A 25063-nucleotide genomic window follows, 5' to 3' on the forward strand; every position below is an offset into this window, starting at 1 on the left:
CAAGGCAGCATACAGGATGTGTCACTGTCAACAGCGTAGATCGTGATCAACATCAGACTGCACGGTGAGGACTTCAGCTTCCCGCTGGACCAGAATTCAGAGCTCCAAGACAAGAGTGACAAGTCGCCATCTGGTAATTCTTCTCTTCAGACCTGTACAGGAGCAACATCCCGAAATAGCATCAAAGGCAAAGAGATGTGTTGTGAAAATGGGCTGTTGCATCTAGAGCACTGAGGTCTCTCTTGTATTGTCACTCAGGGGGTCTGATATTCATTCTCAATACGGAGAGCGGAAGAGAGAGAGAGGAAGCTTTGTGCACGAGAGAAACAATACAAACAGCTAAGGAGCACTTTTTACAAGTATTAATTGACACACAAGGGAATACGGCTTCTTATCTACTCTGTTTGAAACTAAGCACAGCCTCTAGGATGTTGCGAAGTGTACTGACGTGGTAAGCAGGCTTTGCAAAGACATTTCAGGAACCTTTTTGGAATAGCTAAGAATTGATTTTTGCCTAATGACTCAATTGTGGTTGGAGTTTTGACGGTGGCTGCATGACTTCATATTATTTTAAATGTGTTTATTGTTTTTGAACAGTAAACTGTAAACCATTTGAAAGATTAGACGTCAAACTTGGTCTCATCTGGCTTAATGCTCTTGGATAAGACTGGAAAAAGACAAATTACCACAGCTTTAGAAGAAATATATGTAGCCCTTCCTGATGGCCTTGGGTTATGATAGTATTCAATCCAACATTGAAAGTGAGAAACCCTTTCACACCCATTGAAGAAATACTGCAGTAGAGTGACACAATCACCCTTTGTCTTTAGTAAGTATAGACGACTGAGGCTGAAAATGATTAAAACGCATAATGAGAGAAGGAGGGTTAATAGAAGAGCCAGGTGCTTTGAGTCACTTTGAATGTTGAGATCATGACAGAATATTGGTAGATCTAAACTACTAGAGTACGAGAAGCTTTGCACAATCTTGGAAACATGTGCTTGTTTGACATTTTCCCACAATTTTGGGTAAGGAAACCCTTATTAACAATGCAGGAAGTTAAGGACTGAAATACTCGATACAAGAGGGACAGTTCCATTTCAAAATAAACACTGACTGATTTTGTGTTTTTTTTGTCCTATTTCTGTCTAACTTATTATTCTGTCTTTTCTCCTTTTTTTGATTTTAAATATTAATACGCCTAGATATTGGGTATCTACTGCAGCATGCAACACCTCAAAAAGATGCAGTTATACATGGGTAAACTGCTGCTATTGAGAGACTAAACTTAGACTCTTAAAATGAAAAGCGGGTGCAGGATACATCTTGCTGCTTTTAAAAGCCTGTGTCAGTGATGGCAGCTGCTCATCATAAATCTCTTCTGTCCTCTACCAGGCCATTCCCTCACGAAGATAAAATATAAGCAGTCTGAAGATTTTATAATGAACACTCAGCAAATAAGACAAAAAGTAGATGGCAGCTAAGCACTGGAGTGAAGAGAATTAATTAAGAGAAGCTTACGTTTGAGAAGGAAATCGGAGAGAACAAGAGGTGGCGTCAAATGAAATGGAGGTTTATAGACAAGCAGACGGTGCAAAAAAGATGGTGATATACATTTTGGGGCCCTCAAAGAACAGTCAGTCCCCGCTGGGACCTAATCCCATTTTAATTAGAAGGAATGACTTGCACCTTACGCTAAAGAAGCACCTATATTTGCTTTAAATAGTGTCTGTCACAGGATCGAAAGCTTCAGTGAGCATCAGCTCGGCTGCTTATTGCAAATCAGCGCCTAGTCGGCCAAAGAGTGAGTGTGCAACCTCCAAAGAGAGACACTACGTTACACTGCAGCACTTTAAGCCACCATGTCCAAGTCTCAGAAACTAAAGTTTTAAAGTGAGTCCCCCGATGTGACAGACTCGGCAAAGAGTGGACGTGCAGGATAGTCAGTTGTCCAGCCAAGTGTGCGCTTCAGAGATGACCATTCCCAGCCGCTCATGGCCGCACTGAGACACACACAGCTCTCCCAGCATGCCATTGTTGAAGTACATTGAAGCCAGCGAGCCTCTCATTAGCCATCCTCTGGAACACAAACACACACAGACATAGGCTGGATGTTTTTTCTAACAGACTGCAAATGGCTGCACCAACTATTTAAGGGAAGAGTGAGTGTTCCCAAAGTCATTAGCATACGAGCGTCCGTGCCAATCGTAAGGCCTGCCATCCTGTAATATGATACAGCGATTGCCCACATAGCCAAGATATCCTTTGTACCGCAGCTTAATTGTTGATATCTTGATCTGACCATACACTGCATCCATTAAAGAATCCCGTCTTTCAAAGGAGAGGCCAGATGGTAAGAGCTTAGACATTCTGGGGCCTTGAGGACATCGGAAAGAACAGTTCTCCTGGGAGGAACCAAAGTTTTCACTTTTATTGCCTGCAACCACGACTACCTCGTAGACTTATTAGTCCAACGTTAAGCATTGCTCTGAGTAGACATTGCGCATGCATGTGTAAGCTAACATGACCTTATCAACTGCTATGTTGTCTTGTAACACACACACACACACACACACACAGTCACTCACTACATTGCAGAAAGGGCTCAGGCCTTTTGACTGTAGAAAGCGGATTAGTCTGTAAACCAAAGATTCTTAGTGAGTTTAATGGAATAGAGATGAGTGGATGGGAGATTTAAATAAATTAACCTTCAGTGAATTCCCAGAAGCTTGGAGGAATGACGGCGAGGGTCTGAGGGGGAACTTTTCCTTGTCACTGTTCATATGCATAGTCATGATATTCTTATGGTGAGCTAGTCAACCTGAGCTTGTTGTTTGAAGAACAGCAAAGTGAACTCTGGATATATTGACAAACTCAAATGTTCCTAGGAGCAGAAAATAAAAATGAATTGACCTTCCTTGACATTAACATTAACATTAACAAACCCTCTGCATTTTTGGTTTTATGCCCTTTTACGTGTTGCAGTGCGTTCCAACTCCATATGATGATATATTGGTAGAGTTTATATCGCATGCAGAGTAGGGGCACATTTCTAAATGGGCAATGAGATATTCCAATGCTAGCATTGTTTCAAAATGTCATGACAACATCAGGGAATAGATTAACCTTTACCAAGCTCCCAACTATAAGAACATCATTCTTGATTCATCATGATATTAACCCTGATCGGTGCCTCTGACATTTACTTTAGGATGCAGAAGGCGGAATATTCTAGATATTCTTACTTCTGTTTTTGATTGGGATACAATAACTCGCTGCAATAGTAGGAAAAATTTGGATTTTTCTTTGTCAATATTTGCCTTTTTTTTAAACTGCGATTTTTGTCCTGCGTTTCTCATTGCCACTTAATTACTCCCCAAGGACCGACTCTATAGCCTTGCCTCTGACGTTTCTTTTTGTAAGATAATTTGAGTCTTTAAAAGTTAAAACCCTTGTGATAATTCACACTTTCCGTATCAGTTGGTAATGAATATTCATCACTGCCATTATTTGCACTTCATTTCCCTGTGATCCCCGTGCAACTGTTATGCCAGTATTTTTTAGTTATTTTACTGACAGCACCTGCTACATCCCCAAACAATGAAAAAGTGTGAACCGTTCTAAAAAAAGAAGAAGCTATTAAAGCACTGTGGAACCATAGTCTGCAAAGTTTGAGCAACATAAACCCAAAAAGCTCTGCATAATGAAACGTGAGCAATTTTTGAGTGATGAATATAGTAAATTACAGTGGAGGAATTGTCTATCTTGCGTAAGTGTCATGGTGTCTGTGATGTCCACTCCCACTGTCGTGTTTACGCCCGATTTGACACTTTACCCACTAGAGATCTTACGGCTAGCTTTTGTTAACAATTGCATCTCGTACCACCTCCCGTGGGCAAAGGTCGATATCCTTTGAAGATGTAACTGTGGCACATGGTCTGTAATTCGAAGTGTAAACCATTGCTGACCAGAGTTTGCATGGGCAACATCCTATTGGCCTTTTTTTCTTAAGCAAACGCAAGAGTCCGAAACAAAGCAGAATGCTCTCAGACGTGAAATTGTCTTTGTTAAAGTGAGCAATGCCAGTAAGATAGTGCAGCTTTCCAGTATATTATATATAAGTGTGTCCACCACATGTATGAGTTGCCTGCTGTTTTAACTACTCTTTGTCTTTGCTATAAATACACAGGAAGTTAGTGAAAAGCTTGGCTAATAGCCTCATGAGAATACCGCAGCTGCCTTGCATGCTTTGCCATCCATTGCTAAGCCACATCAGTCAGACACCTTGTTTATACATCTGCTAAGGGCACTCATAACTTAAGTCGGCTACCTTTTTTAGGAGGCTCAGAGCTCGTGCTCATAATACATGTAATGCCGTTCTGATGGACGCGCCAGGCTATGTATAGATGCAATATCTCATTTTATTGTGGTGACTGATCTTTAGCGGGACCTAATGGAGGTCTTGTGACTTTGTTTCATCAGTACCCTTTCAGGTGACTGAAGGCTAATTTGGGATCCTCTTTGTAGACTTGTCAGCGATCACCCAACAGGACCCAGAGTTACAGACTGACTGTCTCTTTACTGCGACCCATAGCAGCCAGCTTTGCAGCATGATTTTGAATGTTATCAGAATGTGACTTGTGACCTGCATGACTAATGTGTTGGTGACGGACACTGTGACCTCCTCTTAATTCATTTTTAATCCTTTATCAGAAGACTTTGATGCCCTTTCCACCCCGACCACACGTCGACCACGTGTTCTGCATTCTGACTTCAATGATAACAACTTGGGCTCTAATTAGAACTTAAATAATTTGTTGATCGATATAAAAAAAAAAAAGCAGAAATGGCTTCCAGCCTCTCGGATATGCAGATATTCTGTTTTATGTCATTGTAAATTTAATATCTTTTGGGCTCTTGGTTGGACAAAACAAGTTTTGAAGAAGTCTCTTTGAACTTTGAGAAGTCGGGATGGCCATTAGTTGGGCTGCACCATTTGTATTGACAATTTGGGCAGAAAGAGTGCTTTACTTTTATTACAGATCATTTGAAACACTGTTTTATTTGGTTAAATCCTCACAAAGAAGGCTGAAGTCTTACCGACTAACTACATTTTCAGCGGAAACTCATGTCCCAGTGGATTGTCTGCCTTAACGCTGTCATTGACGTATGTTGTTGGTCTGAAGTTTAGAAAGAAGTGTAGCTATATTTCATAGAAAAATAATTGAAATAAAAACAAGGAACTCCTAGTTTCATGGGAAAATGTTCCTTGGAATTGTTCCCTCAGCTTTCCTTCTGCTGTTCTAAATCTGAGTGATTCATGAATAATTGTTTCCTTTTAATAGTATTAATTCAGTTAGGTTGATCCAACTGTGAGCTCATGGCCTTGTGAAACTGCAGTTGTATTCATGTGTCTTTTTGTGTGTATATTTATGGGCTATCTTTTGATCATAAAGAAGAATTGAAGAATATTGAATTGCTCTACTTGGCTGCTGATGGACACAAGACTGTTTATTTATCATAGATTTTTAAAGACTCAGAAAAGCACATTCATTTCTGAGGTTGGCGATATGTCAATGTTCTGTGCCACCATCTGGCTCTTTGCCTTGTTCAGATAAATGAACGTGCAGTAGTCTACATGGCCTCTATACAGTATGTTTCTCAGTGCTATCTTAGATTAATAGTCCAGTGTTTAGGCCGTTACCCCACTTAAGCACTTACCTGCAATGTTGTGATGATGCACATTCCCTAATGCTCTGCATTATTCATACTGCGCTGTTGGGTTTATTAGCTGATAAGAGTTAGATTAAGGACTATAGGAGAATTATACAAACGTGTTAGCGAGAGAATCATTGCTGAATAGCACAGCGGCGGTTAAAGCTGTGATTTGTACACAAAGATCACAGGTTTGATCCCCTCAGCTGCCAGTGTGCTTTGAAGTCATTATTAAAATATACATTATGAAGTCATTATGTAATGGCTTTCATATTTCATGATTCTGTGTTGCCCTGCAATGGGTGTATCTTCTTCCAAGCTGATGCGTGCATATTATTTGAGATGCACAAGCATGTGATCTGTAAAGGACCCTATTTGGTAGATTACACAAACTATAAAGTAGTGTTCTTTTATTGGTTTTCTGTCACTTCAATTGCAAAGGAATCTTTTACAGCACGAAGTAAAGTCTACATAAGATCCTAAGGCTGCAACTAACGATTGATTTCATACGGTTAAAACGCGGGTTATTTTGTTGAGCAATCATTTGGTCTAAAGAATATTAGAAAATCGATTTTTAAAAGAGAAAGAAAGTTCAACTTATTTATTTTGTCCAAAGCCCACAGGTGTCCACTGAGCCATCATGACATACAACAAATATTTACATTTAAAATGCTGAAACCAGTTAATTTTCTAATATTCACAAATTATAATTAAGATTGTTAAAGGTTTGTCATCATCTATTTCACGTCAGATCATTTGTATCGTCTTAATTATTATAAAAGGGCAACATCATATTCAGCAAACATTTTTCCACACGGTGCAGATGCACGAGGTGGTTTCACATCCAAGGCAGTAAAATGGTGTTTTAACGACCCACTGAATTTCACTGCGTATTGTAATGGTCGTTTCTTATCCTCGCCCACTGTACCATTAATGGGGCATGTTGTTAATGCATCCTTGATGTGAGATCGGGTCACTTTCATTCGTGAGATTTCTTGTATCCAATTCTGAGACCACAGAGCATAAAGTTTGTCTCTTACATCAGCATTTTCATTTCCTTCATTTACTCTGCAGCCCTTCTGACCAAATCCTCCACCTGTCTCCACCCAGCCTCCTGCTGGTATTTATTCTCCTTCTACCCTGGGGAGTGATACTCGCTGACATCACTCCTCCCTCCGGCCAGATGTTGAAACTTAAACACGCCATCCATCAGTCCACAGACAAAGGAGTAGCACAGCTGACAAGGGCGATGACCCAGCAAAGATGTTCTTAATATACAAGCTTACACAGACAGAGACTCCGGCCCTAAGCGGTGTTCTCACCCATCGTTTTTAAATCAACATGCTTCTCCTGTGTGCCGTAACCGTCCGATTACTGGCTCTGAACACCGGAAACTGCTCCGAACCCAAAGATAAAAAGACAATCGACTGTCAAAAGCTGTTTTCTTTGAGGCTGAATCTGTAGAATGATTTTCGTCAATTTCGCCTCAAAGCTTTTATACTGTAAAAACACTATCCAAAAATGCCCATAAAATGTGCTGGATGCAGTCAGTCATGTAGCTCTGAATTAGTTTTAAATCACACATTTGAGTGAAACACATTTCCTCCTTCCTGGTTCATCCTCTGCACCCATCTCCTTTTTACACCACATTTAGAAGTCCATTTAGTAGACAGAGGTGTGAAATTGTTGGACGAACCAGGAAATATGAGCAAAAAGTAAGTGGGATGACACAGCAGCTGCTGAAACTGAGTGGTGTTTCCATGTCAGCTGCTCAGTACCGTTTCACTCTTTCCATAGTTTCTTTTGGCCTCGCTTCATGGCAACTCTCACGCCATCGACTGCAAGGCTGTCTCTTTAAATGTAAGCTGTCGCTGTTTATTGGTGACAGAGTTAACATTGGCAGAGTAATGAATTTATTTCACTCTCTACACTATTGCCGCTCAAGTGTGACAGATGGATGCTGAGTAGAGATCGACTGAAGGACTGTGTGAGCTCAGACAGAAGATCTATCTCGACCGCAGCACATACACAGTGCCCTCTGCCTAAATCTGACAGTGTGTCTGATGGAGACAGAAAAAAGTGAACATCAGTGTTTGAAATAGAGCACCTTAATATTTCTCCGATTAGACGGAAATATTGGAGAAATTCAATATGTTATGCCGCCGTACTCTGCTTTTACAAAGCCAGGCTTCATTTTCTAAATTTCTTTAAATCTCCTTTTTAGTTATTTGATTTATTGAGTGTCTGTGTCCGGTCACAGATTAGATTAGATTAACGCAAAGACTAATCTTATTTTGGTCTGGTTTTTTACAAAGAAACAAGAAAAAGCACCAAAACTCACCTTTTAATGAAGGTTTCTTCCAAAATGTGCAGTGTTACAAACTCATTAGCATCCTGTGGACCTCTGATGGAGCCACATTAATATGGGGCTTCTGATCTGTTGAGTGGAAAACAAATCTGTGCACAAAGAAGTGTCATGAATTTTTCATGACAGTAGACCGAGTGTCCCCAGGACCCCGCTCTGAATTATAAACAGAAACACAACTCTTAAAGTGGAGAATAGCTGATGCATTAAGCAGAAAACACACGTTAAGTTGTTTATCCTTTATTAAGGACTCAGGAGCAATCTCAACATTGTTTTTGTTTTCATTACTTATGGAAGTGTTCTCATTGTCTTCTATTCAGGACTGTTGATGTTGTTATTGTAAGATAAGAGCGAGCAAAATCTAAATGCTAAATTCAACCTCGCCTCCAGGGAACCGTCTGATAAACTGGCCTCATTATTCAGCTCATCCGAGCTTGAATTTTTTTCTTTACCATTGTAGAACTAACTTTTACATCCATGTTCAATTTAGGATGAGATGCTGTTTTTGTGGAAGTGCTGATTTCCCCCAACCTTTGCTGATGGGGCATTAGATCCTTTAATAGCATATGTTATATTTACTCATTTTTATTCTTAGGTTTTTGCTTCTTCTTTTTTACTTGATTTAGGATTGGAAGAGAAGGAAACATCTGTGGGTGTATCTGTGCATGCACAAAATATTGATCAGGAGTCAGCCAACGAGTGTACCCGTGCCTCTTCTGTGTCACGTTATTGCATTGATTTGAATATCTACAAGTTCCTGATATCTACTCTCTCCAAATATCTATTAAAACATGTGCATTCAAATTTATTTGTATGAATTTCGTACAAGGATTTCAGTTAAAGACTTCTGTTGTATTTGATTGTATAGACTCCTGACCATTGCTTGTAAGGTTGCACCAGTGTCATTAGCGCCATTGAAATCCAAGTGTTTTCTAAAGACTTCGGTGACGTGTGTCCGAATGAAGCCCACTGGGTTTGGACATGAAAAGCACAGGAGCGCAGGAGCTTCATGTTGCTTTCTCCTTTTCATGTTTCACACTGTTTTCCCCCTTTGGTCAGGAGCCATCGCTTCGTTTGCTATAATGTGGCCCCTCTGTGCTCTCTGTGTCTTCCAGGACTCAACGCTCTGTCCTTTGATCCGGCGTCCAACAACGACCCTCTCCATTTCAGCAGTTCCAGCGGACCACTGCTGACAGAGTGTCCTCCTCTGGAAAACACTGCCGAGAATAGCAAGAAGAGGAAGAGAGCCAGCTTGCCTCCAGGTACTAACGGCTACCTCACAAGTATTGCAACCACTGCTGCAGGATTACTCTGTGGTCTCTTATCCTCGGCTTTTTGCCCGTCAAATTTGAAATGCAAGTCCCCGTAACGCTCATCAGAGACATGCCGCCCTTCATTCAGAAAAAGCTTTGATACAACAGCTAGATTTTTACCTCGAGATTCTTCTTTTCCTTCCTCTACCAACATCAAATGGTTGCGATGGGAAATGTTGCATAATCCTACCATTTCGTGGAAATATGGAGAGAGAGAGAGAAAAAAAGTGGCTTAGCTCAGTCTTTGTTGTTTTCGATTAGCTTGCCATGTCCTCAGGCTCTGGTTGTCTGGCCTGTTTGGAGGTCAGGCAGCTGCAGCCGGAAACTGCTCCGCCGAGATTGTGTGCCTGACTGTTTGTTACCATGCCAACACCACCTGCCAATCACATCTGCAAACCCACCTTCAGCTTTCACACACACACACACACACACACTGACCTGTTACACAAACGGGGTTGCGCTGAGAGAAGGGTGTGGGGTTTGTTTTGTCTGTTACGAAGTTTGCTATAATTAAACGGTACTTTTGAGTTAGCGGCTGGTAATGTGTCAAATTTAAAGTCGGACTTTCTGATTTAAAGAAGCACCGACTAATTAAGTGCTTTGTAAGTAATAGAAAAAGAGCGCCCTTAAGATGGAGAGGTGTTGTTCCGTGTTCTCTGCTTTCTTGGCGCTGCTAATTGGACTGGATTAATACTCCACATTAACACGGCCCTAATCAACAATTCATCCTTTCTTCACATGGACGAGTTCATCCTGATAAAGTTTAATTTCATTAAATGCACTGACCATGTCAAACTATAATTGGCTAATGTATCATGGAGGATTGTCAAACAAATAACCAACGTCTGTCCAAATGATGGATTCATTTAAATTGGCAAGTTATGCATTGTGTGTAAGTGTAACAGTAAGACCATAAGTACATTATGATGAAGTCAAATAAAAAAAAGTACTTTGTAGTAGTCGTAAACGTTGCTTTAACCTTCCCCTCAATTAATGTAACTGTTACGAAATAATGCATAACGTTTCGTGTGGAGATATATTTTGTGTCCTGCGTTAGATTCTAATTTAAAAATGAGCAACAAGATCTCACTTGTCACAACATCATTACTGTTATGTGCAATCACAGCGTCTAGTTATTCTTTACAATCGTCTTACTTCCACAGTATTCAAAGCTCAAAGAAAGCGTTGACAGTAGTAACCATGAATAGTAATATTTGTGTTTGTGTACACTGATAAAAGCCCATCAGAAAGCCTCGGCATAAAAGCATTTCCTGTCTCGGTCATTCCGCATCAAGTTATTTATATCGGACGTAGTGACTTGGAAGACCTCTCCGCTTCTAATATTAAATAATGCAGCAAGTTGAAAGGACTTCTCGTCTAATGTAAATGGTGCTATTTTGATATTGTTTGTATATTTGGAAACGCTGCTTTGATAAGATGTCATACCAAACTCTAAACATTTGTCTTCATACAGCTTTCTCTCCAACCACCGTTTCACATGCATATCGTTGTGAGTTAACATGTGCGGGGAAATGATCGGGTATTGGTGTTAGCTGAAGGAAAAGCGCTGATGGAGCGCCGAATCACGAGGAGCCATGTTAATTGAGTCTTGTTTAAGGGACCTTTTTTTTTTTTTTTTAATGGATAGATTTTTCTCATTACAATTACACTTGATAATCCATCATGCATGTGTGCAAGCATCCATAGCAACACATACACTTTACAGCATTACAGTACACAGCTGCATTTCATTTCAATAATTGGTTAAGATGGCAACAAACAAACTGCCCCGTTTGATGTGGCCCACGAGGAATCCAAGTCCTTCCAGACTGAACGCCATCCCTTCTGATGGAATATTCAGCGGCGATCTTTAAACCACCGCACCAAGACCAAACAACGAGCAAGCCCGATGCATAATTAAGACAAGGAGCCCCTCACCTCCTGTAAACACTTAAAGGAAATGTTTGAAGTTGAATTGATATTCTGTTCACCCAGCCACAAAATACAGTCCACTCACTTCAGACACAGTGTGACTAACTCGATATTTTTATTTAGTTGAGTCTGAAACCGTTCCAGAGAAACGTATTTCATTGGGAATCAAAACCACTTGGTTGAAAATGTCCAGTTCTTTGTGACCTTTTTTATTATTTTTTTACGAAGGCGTGAAAAAAAGTCTTGGACCCAGTAAAAGTTAAGACTATGCTTTCGTGATCAAATGCTACAATTTTCAACGTAGTTGGAGACGATGCACTTGGTCTCCATCTCTTTATCTTTTAGAGTTTTCTGTGTCCATGTGCATCCACTGTATGCATGTGTGTATGTGTCTTTTAACACTCTGTAATAAGTGGTGCCTTGGGGCAGCAGGCACACAGCAAGGATTCTCCTTTTTCTATTTTTTTTTTGTTATATCAGTTTTACAACACAGCCAGAGATGGCCATTGCCCTCAAGCCCTGCTGTGTTTAAGCTGCAGGTGGTGAAGAGAATGGGATTTTGAAATGTTGCTCATTTCTTTTAGTGGAGCAGGATTTCCCCTCTCACAATGAATAGAAATGTCAGTTAGGAGCACCCGCACACGCTGGATTTCATTATGTCGTGCCTGTAATGCTAATAATAATAATAATGTTCATTTGTGAAGCAGTTCAAAGGAAAGTTACGTGTGATTTGCAGAGCGAAATGGAGAAACGGCAGAATTAAAAGGCGTCATTAAGATGACACTTGATGTCAAAACAGACATAAAATCAGGACTTTTCTTTGTGAACAAACAAGTTATGTTTACGTGTTATGAACTAAACCGCAGTGTGTGTAGCATTGAGGTCTGACACATTTGTTGATTGCATTTCTTTCCTCATGAAACATTTGTAAAGTTGTCTTTTTAAAGTATTTTAAATCCAGTATTGTTACCATGTTGTTTTCTTCTTCCCTACCTGTGTTTGGCGCGTTGCTGCATATCTTCTGTTGGTCAAGAGAATTTTATGCAACCATTGGCAGGACTGTGCATCCCGTGATTCGTGCATGTGCAAGTACGTCCTTGTGCAGAAGTAAAAGATGAACAAAATAGTGCCCCACTCTCTATAGCGCTACTGGTCAAAAGCTCTACAGAGAAGCCTTTTAAGGTTGCCTTGGTTGTGCAGGCCTGAGGGTGAAAGGTTCCACAGCTGTGGATTGCAAAGGTTCTGTCAACTTTGGTAATGAGGTGTGTTTTCACTCACTGCACACAGGGCGGTGCCTGCAGCACTCCTTAACTAACATCCCACACCCTTTTGCAGTCTATTTCAGAACAGTACAACCATTAGCCCAAAACTGCCTTACTTAAAGGAGCAGTACAACATTTGTGACATGTATCGCTCAATTTTCAGAGACTGCGCCGATCAACAAGCTTTCAACAGAAGTTTTTTGCAGTTTACCATATAGACTGCTTTCACTGGAAACTGCCTGTGTCTGTCCAGCTGATATTTATATGAAAAAAGCCCTTTGAAGGAGAATGTTTGACCTTTGGCTGAATGGGTTTCAAGTGTCCTTGTAACAAGGTTGTTTGACTGGGAAAAACATTGAGCAGTGATCAGAACTGAGGCATATGTTCAAACCTAAGGCTACATGGATTTGTCGAAAGCCCCCCCCATTGATGCTTTTCTGTGCATACAAATCAATTAATTAAATTTGATCACAAAAGGGTTGAAAGCCTTAGTTTTAGCAAATAAAGGAATTGTATTCCCACCGATCCAATTTCTTGCACATTAACCTTTAGTTTGAGCCAAGCGAGAGGTGTCGAATACAATGCTATTGATTCTTAAGGAGAAAGGTTAATGAAATTGAGCAAGGGGAAAATAGGAACACATGCTGTGTAGGTGGAGAGTTGCAATAAAAAAAAGAATGTGTTGTGTCTATATGCTTGTTAGCCGATGCACTTTTTCAGGTGTGAGATGTGAAGCCAAGCCATTGTCCCTGACTTCTGAAATCCTTTTGTCATTACAAGGTCCCCTATGGGAGAGTGTCATCCACATCCTGTATTTATTACTCCGGCCCCCTTTTCTATGATGAATGGTTTTCAGTCTGCCTGGCATTTCCTGTGTGGAGCACCAAAACCTCAGACATAAATTGCACTTCAGTAAATAGAGTGTGGTTTCCCTCTGTTGAGAAGGTTTTTTGCATAATAGTTTCCAATATTTCATGCACCAGTATTTTCTTTTTTTGTGGCTTCTTTTATTTTTTGGGGAAGTAATGGATTTGAGCATAAAAAACTGTAATGTGATGTCATTGACCCACTACTGGCAGGCAAAGAGCTGTTGGAAGGTAAATAATGTAATGGTGTACTTAAGCTGTCAGAGATGACAGTCCATTCAGATATATGGCTGTGTGTGTGTGTGTGTGTGTGTGTGTGTGTGTGTGTGTGTGTGTGTGTGTTTAGGTTGGGGGAGAGCTACAGCTACATGTCAGTCTTTGTGATGCTCAGGCCACACAGTGACCCAGAAGATTTAGAGTGATGCTGATGGATGGGAGACAATATGACAGACTAAAGTTAAAAATGAACTCATTATCTCACAAATAGTACGTCTGCAGGCAAGTAGGGCAGTGTAAAAGGTTTGTGTTTGGGAGGAGCAGCTTCATGCTTCTCAAGCGCTGTGTATGTCTAGACCATATATGTTTTAAGTCGAGGAGGGAGTCGCGATTGAAATGCATTCCAAGCTGTGAAGAGTCCCGCCCCTCTTATTCATCTGGGATTCCCTCTGCTTCAGTCAGAACATAACAGTCCACTTGTGCCTGCTGCTGCTCTGGGAGAGATGAGGACTAAGCATTGCCTGCGTGTTTCTAGGAACAATATGTGCCTGCATAGGCATCTTGAGGATTTTTGAGTATTTAGAAAAGAGCTATATGCAGTAGGGCTGCGTCAAACAATCATTTTCATTATCAATTTATTGCTTTATTTTCCTGATTAATCAATTTATCGTTTGGTTTTATAAAATGTCAAGAAATGTCAACATTATTTATTGGTTTTGTCAAACCATCTGTCTGAAAATATATTATTTTTAAAATGATAAAAGGCTAAGAGAACCGTTAAATGTTTACATGACTTATTAGAAACGTTACAGATCATTCAATTGTTTCAAGTTTAATATACAGTAGATCAGATGCGTTATCGCTAGCGTTATTATTCTGCAATATCCTCTTAGTCATGCCAGGCTTTCTGTGATCCGAGTCAGAGTGGAGATCTCAATCCTGCATCATCACCAAACACAAAAAATTAAATTGGGGTTCTTCCTTATTATCCATTTTACCATTTCTCACCTCCATCATCTTTTAATTGCGCTCTTTTGCTCCTTGTCACTCATCTGCACGCCGCAGTGGTGAGAGATGTGGTGCCACTTAACCCCATCTTGCAAAGCCCACAAACCTATGAGATCTAAATAATTCAGTGTTCCAGAAGGCGCTCTGCTCGCCTCAGTCTGGAGACTCACGCCAAAAGCTAATGGCTCAAGCTCTGAAAAGATTCTAATATAAAAACAGAAACCTGGCTCATTTTCTGCTTGGAAAAAAGCAAACAGGGTTGCATTGTTTTGCACATGGCCTCCCTCCTATCGTTACCTCTACATGGCAACAGTGTCGGGAAGATAAAGCCCTTAGATGAGTTTTTCCCCTTCATCCTTCAGGCATAAGCACATAAAACTCAGGCTAAACAAGTTGTCTTCAGGCGGTGTTTTTAATATTCTCATATCCATTTTTGGTTGTCATTTTCAACTTTCCTTAATTGATTTCTTATCAGGACATGTGCTACAGGCGAGCGTTTTACAAACAGGCAGTGTATCAACATCCACTAAACAAAGATGATGATTTTAATCTGATTGAACGAGTCAGTGTATAATCAGAATACAGCATGTAGTTTATCTTGCCAATAGTACTAGGAAAATAAACAGTTTGTACTTTTACCTGAAAATAATTTAAGGTTCTGCATAAATCTATTTTTACAAATCTAGCAGAGAGCTAGAGAAAGCCAGAGGGTGGGCGTTCAATTCCGCCACATGAGTGCAGAGCAGAGCGGTGGCCATTAGCGAGCCGGTGGGGCACACGCACAGGGACATGGACGCGCAACCAGACCGGCTACGTAAACAAATCTCAGATCACAACTCCACAGAGGGGGCGGGATTTGATTCTATGGTCAGGTAGACATTACTCCACTTTATATGTGCATAGCAAATGGTTGTTTGCTGCTAGATTAATGCTCTGAATGCCATGTATAGAACTTTTAAAATTCAATTAAAGGGTTAGGGATTTAGAAAAATGTATGGATACTATATCTTTAGTGGGGGCTTTTTTTTTTTTTTTTATCCAAAAATGATATCTGAGACTTTCTTTCATCGTGGCATTGTGAAAAATTATATTGTCCAATTGCTTTTGTTGGATTTAAAGGCATGGAATTAAAAACAAAATGCAGAGAAAGTCCTTTCAAAATAAAACAAATGCTCTAATCTCTTAACTATTCGTCAAACCTCCAACCCCCTCTTAATTGAAGTGATGTCCTCTTGTTGAGGGCATCTTCTCTAACAGAAGGATGGCCCAAGATGTAAAGAGAGTAGACGGTGTAATTACAAATGTAAAGGCTGTTGAGAAGTATTATACAGTGTTTTTCATGAATCAACCAGCGACTGTCAGATTTCTGCACATCTGAGACAGCCCCAAAACACCAAGGACTCCGTCAGATAGGTCGGATTACCCGATGAATTATTCATATCGTCTAGGTGGGCGAGCTTTGTTTCTACTATACATGGAGCTAAATTGTGTTTCATCTAACCTCTGGTGCTTTTGAACTCATTTAAAGATGTTGGACCCACATTACAATACCTCTTCTCTCTACTATAATTGAAGTTTGCGCATTGATCTAATATAACATGAAATCATATTATGTGTGTTCGGCTCTCCATTACATGCACACGACGTTTGAGTAGATTGCATATTTAAATCTGTTTAGACAAAAAGAAGAAGGGGCTCAACCAGTGAAAATACTTTTTTTGGACGACGTTGCTTTTGCTGTCTATTTGTCTTGTCTTTTTTTATTGGTATTGTCTGCGCTCCCTCACATCCGTTACCTCAGTGAGAAGCTGTGGGAATCTCCCCGTGTTTACCCAGTGCTCTGCTCACAGCAGCATGTTCATCACAGAGACCCCGCGGCTCTTCTTTTCTTCTATCAACACCTCTCCCTCCATCCATCCATCCATCCCTCCCCTCCTCTGTCCTCCTGTCTTCTGTCTCAGCCTCCAGCCGGGTTAACTGATCCACACCAGCTGCCTCTCGCCGCCTGACACTAGTGCTCCAAACCAATGTGCTGAACATTTCCTCTGCCTCTCCCGTTCTTCATCATCCTGGCACCTTTTTCCAACCCCCTCCCTCAATTCACATGGCTCTGTGATAGTAATGCAGAAAAGATCAGGTAGACGAGTAATCGACCCATTTTAAACCATCCTAATTTATCTGACTGAACTGTGGGCGGACGGATGAATGGATGGACACTATTGAAACATTTGTTTGTGCATGTTCACTTATAATTAAGGAGAAAAACGAAACAAATTCAAGGAATGGCATCAGCCACGTGTGTATTTTATCGTGTTGTCTATAAAGTGCCCGTTTTTTTAACATTGAGAGTTCTTGTTTTATTCAATCATCAGTTCAGCAACCCACACTATTAATTTTACTATCATACAATTTATGTCAAAGAAAAGCAGCAAATCATCGCATTGGTCTGAAATCAAAGAATATTTGGAATCTTTGCTTAAAAAAAATACTGAAATGATTTACATGATTATCAAGAAAGGTCCCATTTACACTTTGTAAGTGTAATCAGCACAATATGTGTGTCTCGGTTGCCCAGATAACCAATCTGATTACAATCAGTCTTTGTTTTCTTTGGCTACATGCAAATTAAAGTCAGCCCTACTCCAGTCCAGAGGCTGGCGGTAATGTATCTGAAGCTGTTTAATAACTGCCAAATTGCCAGAAGAAGATAACTTCAGCACTCTAGCAGTTAAGGTTACAAACAATAACCGTTTAGCTAACAGCGTTCACTAACAACTATCCGTAATCTAACAGAAACGCATCAATTAACATTTAGTTGCATTACATTTATGGGTGAAGTGTGAGGCTACAATCGTCTACATGGGCTCTTCTTACTCATGCTGCTTCCTCAACACGCATATAGATCAATGCTCTCACACCCGCACAGCCCTTTCAGTGGTAGAAGTGATCAGAGATCAGATATACGTTACAGCTCGAAGGACTTCTAGATGATCATATGTGTAGAAATCGCTGAAGCCATTTGGTGATGAAATTAGCTCTCAACAGGAAGAATGACCGCTAATGCCAATGTAACTTTAGCTGCCATTATCACAGGGGGCAGATTCTGCGAGGGACTACTTCCACAGACCGCTCACTAACGTATTTACAATGGGGAGAAGTTAATGTTTGCGACAGATATGCATTTACACTTTCAACATCTGGCTAAAATCTCAAACTGACTTCAGAGTTCATCCTTGCAGCTCATTGGGCATCAGGAGGCCTGTTAAGCTTTACTCATAGGGTGCCGCCCAGCCATAATTAATACATGCTTGTACCAGCCCATACACAACCCGAGGAGAAAGCCATACAAGGATCCAAAAAGTGGGCTCACACTTCACAGACAGTTCAAACTAGACTATTTGTTATTATGTTTGAGCAAAGGGACGATAAAATGTCATAGGAGAGCTGCACTGTGGCTGACCCCATGTTCTCTGACTTCTTTTAAAGAAACGCATACAGTATGTAAGCAAGCAAAACGTCATTTATACACCACATTTCTTGTCTTGGGAAATGCAGTGTGCTTCAAAATAAGTCAAGAACACAAGTGTATTCGCAAACTGTAGATGTGTGTGTATCTGCTTGTATCAGGGAGGGATGTGTGAAAGAGAAATTATTTGCTTGGGATATTGGCATGATAGTCAGTAACCTTTTCTTTGAAGCAATACTGTTATTCTTTTTCCAGTGGTAGTTGTATTTTAATGGCTATAACCAGCCTGAGGTCTCACTCTTTCAGCTCCGCTCACTAAAGGATCTCTCCTCCAGTCCTCCCCGCTGTTATATATTGAAGATTAATCTCTGTTTTGTGGTTTCAAGGTTTCAGTACTACTGCTTGAAAAAGCAAAGTACAGACATAAACTGCTAAACTTCAATCTAAATATTTATATATCAGAACTGCGGCTTATCATTTTCGATTAATCTGCTGATTATTTCCGAAAAAAGCTTTACTATTTAGAGTTCTTAAATGTGTACTCTTGTGAGAAAACATTTAAAAATCCGCAGATATTCAATTTTGGGAACATAGAAAACATAAAAAGCAGCAAATGTTCATATTTGGGAATGTGTAACCAGTTGTAACCACAGACCTGCCAAGTTTTGGCATTTTGGATTTAAAAATGATTATTTCTATTCTAGATTTTAATTTTTCTCTCGTTTGACTAAGTAATGTTTCAGCTCTAATATATACCATACATATACTAGTGGAGGATTATGCAAAAGTCACATTAAGTATGGTAATCCACACAACATCTATAAAACATTCTACTATTGTACCACTCCTTTCATCTTTATTTTCTCATTGTCTCTCAGTTTCCACTTCTTTTCGTTCTTTACTTCAGTGATCGTGACCGGACTTTATGAATCCTTTTTTTTACTCAACGGCATTTTCTAAAGGGCACTAATCTCAATACTCTCTGGCAACAGCAGCCAAGACGAACTCAAACTTACATTATGCAAGTACCTTTTTGTCTGCAGTTTGAAAGGCAGAAGAAAGTCTCTGTACTCAGATTCTGCATGTTTCTCACTGGGTCTCCATGACATGTAAGAAGGACAAATATACTCTGCACTGCCAAACTCTAATTATGTGCTTAACAAGCCCCTTCTCTAACAATGACTTGCACTGCTCTAGATCTTCAATCAGTATCTCCCTCCTTCTCTCCCAGTAGTTGTCTGAGAGAGGATATCGTCCTCTCGAGTGGGTGGAGGAGCAATACGTTTCAACTTCATAAGACCATCTTTACCTAGTTCCACTTTGTACACAGATTGTACACAGATATACGTGCGACACGACTTGTGATGTACCCTTTTGAATCGGGACTTACATTCTCTGTTGGCAATGGATGACCTAATTATCGCAGCCTACAGTGATGCATTTGGACATAAAGTAGAATAATGAAGAAGTCAATAGTGACACGGTACCAATGGGAAATCTAGACTGGCTTCACTACAAAGAATTACAAGGACCCAAGCGGAGCATGTCGATGAAGTATATTGAATGATTTCTTATTTATGACGGCAGTATTTTTAATATACACGCCAATTAAATTGATTAAATGAGAAATGCAGATGGTGGCAGATCTGACTACAGTTTGACAGAATGCATAGTGGGGACAAGTCTCTGCTTTTTGACGTGTCAGTACTTATAGTGTGGCGACCGCAGGGTATTCTAGCATGATGATGTTTGTAACAACACAGAGGTGGCTTTGTTAACAGCCTTTTGGCGTCCCCCTGCTTGGCTTGACTTGAGGGCTAATGGTTTTAATCTAAAGTCAGCGCACCACATGATTAGGGTTGTTAAAAAGTTTGTTGTAATAGCATTGACCGGAACACTGTTCAAGCCATTTGTCAAAGCCACTGGGAGAGAAGCTGAGGTTTGTGACAATTGTACACCTGTTTATCTAGTCACCCCAACATCTTACATTGGGTGTTGTTTTGCTTTCAGGCAAATGACACGATAATAAGCTAATAACAGAGACGATAACAAAGGACAGAACAATATATCGCATTTATTTTAAATTCCTTGCGTAAACATGGAAACTTTCTTTCCCATCTCTGTTGACATGCGGTATAGACAGCCGATAGTATACTGTGTCTGTGATCTGAAATAATGATTGCAAGAAAAAAATAACCACTTTTCAGGGTTATGATGGAAATTTGCCCAGAGGGGCTTTAGACATAAAAAATATAGCGATGACTCATTCAACGTATGGAAAGAAATGAGCACACATGTTGAGCCCTTGAGCATATTCTGGCTGAATACAGAGAGTTAGGGTTTGGCCTTGCTTCCACTCAAAGCCATAATATCGTGGGTCAGCAGTTAACCCTTGATTTGAATATACAGCAGACATTTGTGCAATCACAGAAGAAATGTCTTAGCTGTGGTGGTGCTAATATAATAATAATAATAAGAAGGGTTTACTAGGCATCAGAGGTTCTGTTCCATGTTGCTGCCACTGCAGGTATCTCTCACAGCTCTAGTCAACCATACCGCCATTACAGAAAAGATGAACCATTGAAATAACTGCAATGACCTCTATTCTGAAAGCTTTACTAGAGAAATCACTAGACCATGATTCATTCAATGCTCCATGACTCTATGGAGTTCTGCTAGAATCGTGGATATGGTCTTAAAAGTCAGACCCATACTGTTATGTGTCTCCATTAAGTTTCACGACCAATGATGCAATTGATGATGAGAGAAATGTGCCTATCTACAGCCCCACAGCTATTGGAGGGACAGTGAAAGCATCATGTCTTGCCATCCCTCTCATTTTCATGCCATGTTTTAAGTAGTATTGATCATGTTTGTATGAAATTTTGAATTTCATAACAGTTGCAGTCAAGTTATCTATTCTCCAGTGATACAAAGGAAGGAGGAAAAAAAATCAATATTAATACACATCAGGTACTTTTTTTATTTATTTTACTTTTGTGGGTCTCGTAGTCCAAATGCACTTTTGTTAAGCTCAGTGAACAAAAGTGTAATTGGAAACATGCATTGTTGTGTCAGGGAGGCTTAGTGCGAGTGTAAAAATGTTAACTACACCTGAAACCATTTGTCTATTGACAGAGAAATAATCTTAAACGTCTGATTATCGATAAATAGTGTTTTGTTGGGTTTTTTTCAAATGCAAATATTGAAGCTACCAAACATTTCCTTGTCCTAACCTCTCAAATGAGAAGATTTGCTACTTTTTCTTCTCTTTGTCACATATCATTGTAAACTGAATATCACTGGGGGGGGGGGGGGTTAGGGCTGTTGGTCGAACAAAACAAGACATTTTTACATGTTTCAGCCCGACAGTTAATCTAATGATTGTTGGAGAGCCTTGGTAGCCGAATAGTTACTGTGCATGCCACGTGGGACCTTTGTTACATACCCTTCTCGCTCCCCATTTTCAGTCTGCCGCTACACTCTTCATCTGTCCAATAAAGGCACAATAGGCCCACAAAAAAAAAATCTAATTATTTTAAACATGGTGTGAAACAGTAACAAAACACTTATCGTCCAATCAACAATGAGATAATGGAGAGAGGAAATGTTACCTTTGGGAGGTAAATAAGTTCAGTTTGTGCAATGTCTTGATGATGAAGAAAAGATAATGAGATGTTTGCGGGTCTTAAGTCTCTCTAGAAAAGAGATGCAAAGGCATGTCATTTATTCCTCGCTTGAGACTGGCGAACAGATGTTTGTAAGGGGAAATAACGGATCCTACCTGTCATCCATGTCGAGTAGGGCTGGGCAATATATCGATGATATTATCAATATCATGATACGAGACGAGAACTCGTTGTAGATTTTGTATACCGTAATATGGTGCCTGATTTTAAAGGCTGCATTACAGTAAAGTGATGTCATTTTATGAACTTACCTGACTATTCTAGCTGTTCTATTACTCACTTAGTCATTATATCCTCATTTCTGGTGATAATTTAACAAAGAATCTCATTGTGTAAATATTTTGTGAAGGGACCAATAGTCAACCGTACAATAACGTTGCTATATCGAGGTATTTGATCAAAAATATTGTGATATTACATTTTTCTCCATGTCAACCAGCCCAAATGTCAAGAAGCTGTGAAAAGCCGAAAGTAATCCATCTTACACTGTAATCAATCTGAGAAGCATGTCTTGCAAAGAACCAAATGCATTGTGTTCCACACTTCGCAGTTGTCTTTGATTTAGTTTTTAATATCTTGTGTAAGCTTCTGTATTCAGTCTGAACACACGCCCACCTGGTGCCGAGTGAATAATGAAAGAATTGTGTTGGTTTTAGGTCCTCGGCTGTCAAGAATATACTAAAATATTGCAGTTTTCAGGAAGTGTGAAGTCTTCCTGAGCTCGCTCCTTTGAAACCCTGCTGTACCTGCAGCCCTTCTTGTCACAACATTGCACCGGCAGTCGTTACTGTGACAGAAGCCTCAAAGTAAGATGCCTGGATGGAGAGGCGTGGCCAGATAAGAGCTCTGGCAAGTTCACTGAGCTGTTGACATTTTCTCACAGCAACTCCCCTGGTTCTAATTGGCTACGCTGATAAGATTCCCATGTTATAATTGGCAGCAGCTGATAAGATGCTGTCAGCTGCAAGGTCCTATGACAACAGCTCTTGAGTTTGTGGGCGGACCGGGCTAAATCTAGGGCCTGAACCTTGTTATCCTGAGATACTATTCTAGTCGAGGATCGGCATACTGGCTATGACAAACCTTTAGACCAGAAAAATGCTGCTTAATGGCCCTATAAAACATATTGTCTTATTCAGTTTTTTTTACTATGAATGATGGAGTCCTAAATGGACACAATTTCCTTTTTTGGGGTTGTTAACATATATTGTCAGTCCACTTTCAATCAAATCTAATGAAACCACAAACACTTAAAATTCTTGATTGAGCATATTCTTTTGTCTTTTAGCCGTCTGTTTGGCCACTTGAGGACAGCAGACACAACATTCTTAACACAACATTGATACATCATCTTTTATTTGGATATGACAAGCAGTTGTTTATTTACTCATCCAGCAGTTGCAGAATAACATCTTCATTTATTTGGTGTCGTTTTTCTGACCACCAACGAGAATTTAAGTTCAATTTCTACTCTCTTTTAGCTCCATTTTTGGCCTCTTCAAACTCCTGAAGTAAATATCTGGCTTTTTCTCTGCTAAAGGCTTCAGTTAGCTATTTGCTAACTCTGTCTGTTTTGGTGCTGAGCAGGTAATGTACAGTAGGCGAGAGTGAACCAAAACACTTAACAGTTAACCCTTATAGTTGCTTCGATTTTGTAGAGAAATGACCTGGAATGAATAGCATGGACATTGCCATTCATAGCAACACTCTTCTTCCATACTAAACATTGAAAAGGAGATAATCAAACCACGCGACCTCTGTCATGCACTTGTTTAAAACATGCTTTGCAGATGTCTGTACATGACGACACTGAGTGTACTACCTAACAATAGTGCTTCATCCATAAGTGCAATATCTGCCAGCTTCAAGAAAGATCTGACCCGCTTCCAATTGAGGTTACATGAATACAGTCTATTGCTAACTGACATTAGGTGCATTGGCTATAGTGCTGAGTGGTATTCCCCCCCATTATATCCCATCTAAGTACGAGGTCATGTACAGCGAACAATGGTGCTGATGACCCATATAAGCCACTATGAAGTATTCCCTATGATAGACCCATTCTTTCATTATCTACCTATAGCTTCTTCTATCCAGTTCCTGAGGGCACCGGGCTTGTCATGTCACAAAGATTAATTCTTCTGCCGTATCCCAGTTCTCTACTAAGTAATGAACAGCTGACTCTGCTAAATCCAAGCCATTTCTTTTTCAGTGGAAATTTTATTCTATGTTGTCACGTTTCAGGCCATACTCATAGATTTAGCAGATGTTTTTGCTGGCAGAAGTATCCCTAAGTCTCTTAGGGCTAGAGCTGGAACTGCTGATAAAGAGACTTTTGTGCTATTATGTCCTTAACCTAGATCTCTGTGTAATTAATGCACTTAAAGTCCCCAGTTTTCTCCTAACCTTACTTTCTGTCTCCAGGCCATTGTTCCTTATTGTCTGTATCATGCACAAGAGCATACAGGCGTATTTTCTTTTATTGATCTTGAGGAAACACAAGAAGCTTTGCCTGGTGGACAAACTTCTCCATGTGATATTCATGTCTATTTATAGGTATTTGGGCTTGTGTGAGTACCAACTATTGGTCAAGGCATTTGTCTCGTGTCCTCTCCAATTTAGCGTTAGGAATACAAAACCTTGAGTATGCAGGCCTCTCCAGCAACATGCAGGCACATTTAAAACTATATGTTTAGTTGTAAGTCGTAAACATCGTGTCTCAATGCCTGGAACAATTGTGTTTTTTGTACTTTTTGCTTTGTCTCCTCAAAATGCTCACACGGTCCACTCACTTGTTGTTTCTGAAGCTTTCAGCCACATCTTTGTGCCTTCTACAGTGGTTGTAGTTCAGTTTCATTGAAATGGTTTAGTTCTCATTACATGAACTAAGTGTGGACATTTGGTGATTCTTCTCTGGTGATTTAAAGAATGTATCAGCAATAAATCAGATAATTGTTTAATCCTTTTGAGAATCTTTTTGTTTAAATAAAAGTGCCAAAGATGATGTAGTTCTAGCCTTTTTTCTTAGCTCTTTATAATAGTAAACTAAATTTATTTAGGGTTTAGACTGTTGGTCGGACAAAACGAGCAATTTGGAAAGGTCAACTTCAACAAATTGTATAAACCAAGCGATTAATCAAAGAAGATAATCGACAGACAATAATGAAACTATTTGTTAGTTGTAGCCCTACATGTGGTAACAGATGGTCGTATATTGGAGGCAATTGTAAC

The 25063-nt window shown here is 40.0% G+C and overlaps 1 protein-coding gene across 1 annotated transcript in view; it reads left to right on the forward strand.

Annotated features, from left to right (window-relative positions):
* The first annotated feature begins 9218 nt into the window (after positions 1 to 9218).
* enox2 (ecto-NOX disulfide-thiol exchanger 2) overlaps positions 9219 to 25063 on the forward strand; it is a 79836-nt gene continuing 63991 nt past the window's right edge. The window contains exon 1 of the mRNA XM_029441239.1: positions 9219 to 9342. The gene's annotated coding sequence lies outside the window, so the exon portion shown is untranslated. The remainder of the gene's footprint in view (positions 9343 to 25063) is intronic.

This window comes from Cottoperca gobio, chromosome 10 (genome assembly GCF_900634415.1).
Source record: "Cottoperca gobio chromosome 10, fCotGob3.1, whole genome shotgun sequence".
NCBI lineage: Eukaryota > Metazoa > Chordata > Actinopteri > Perciformes > Bovichtidae > Cottoperca > Cottoperca gobio.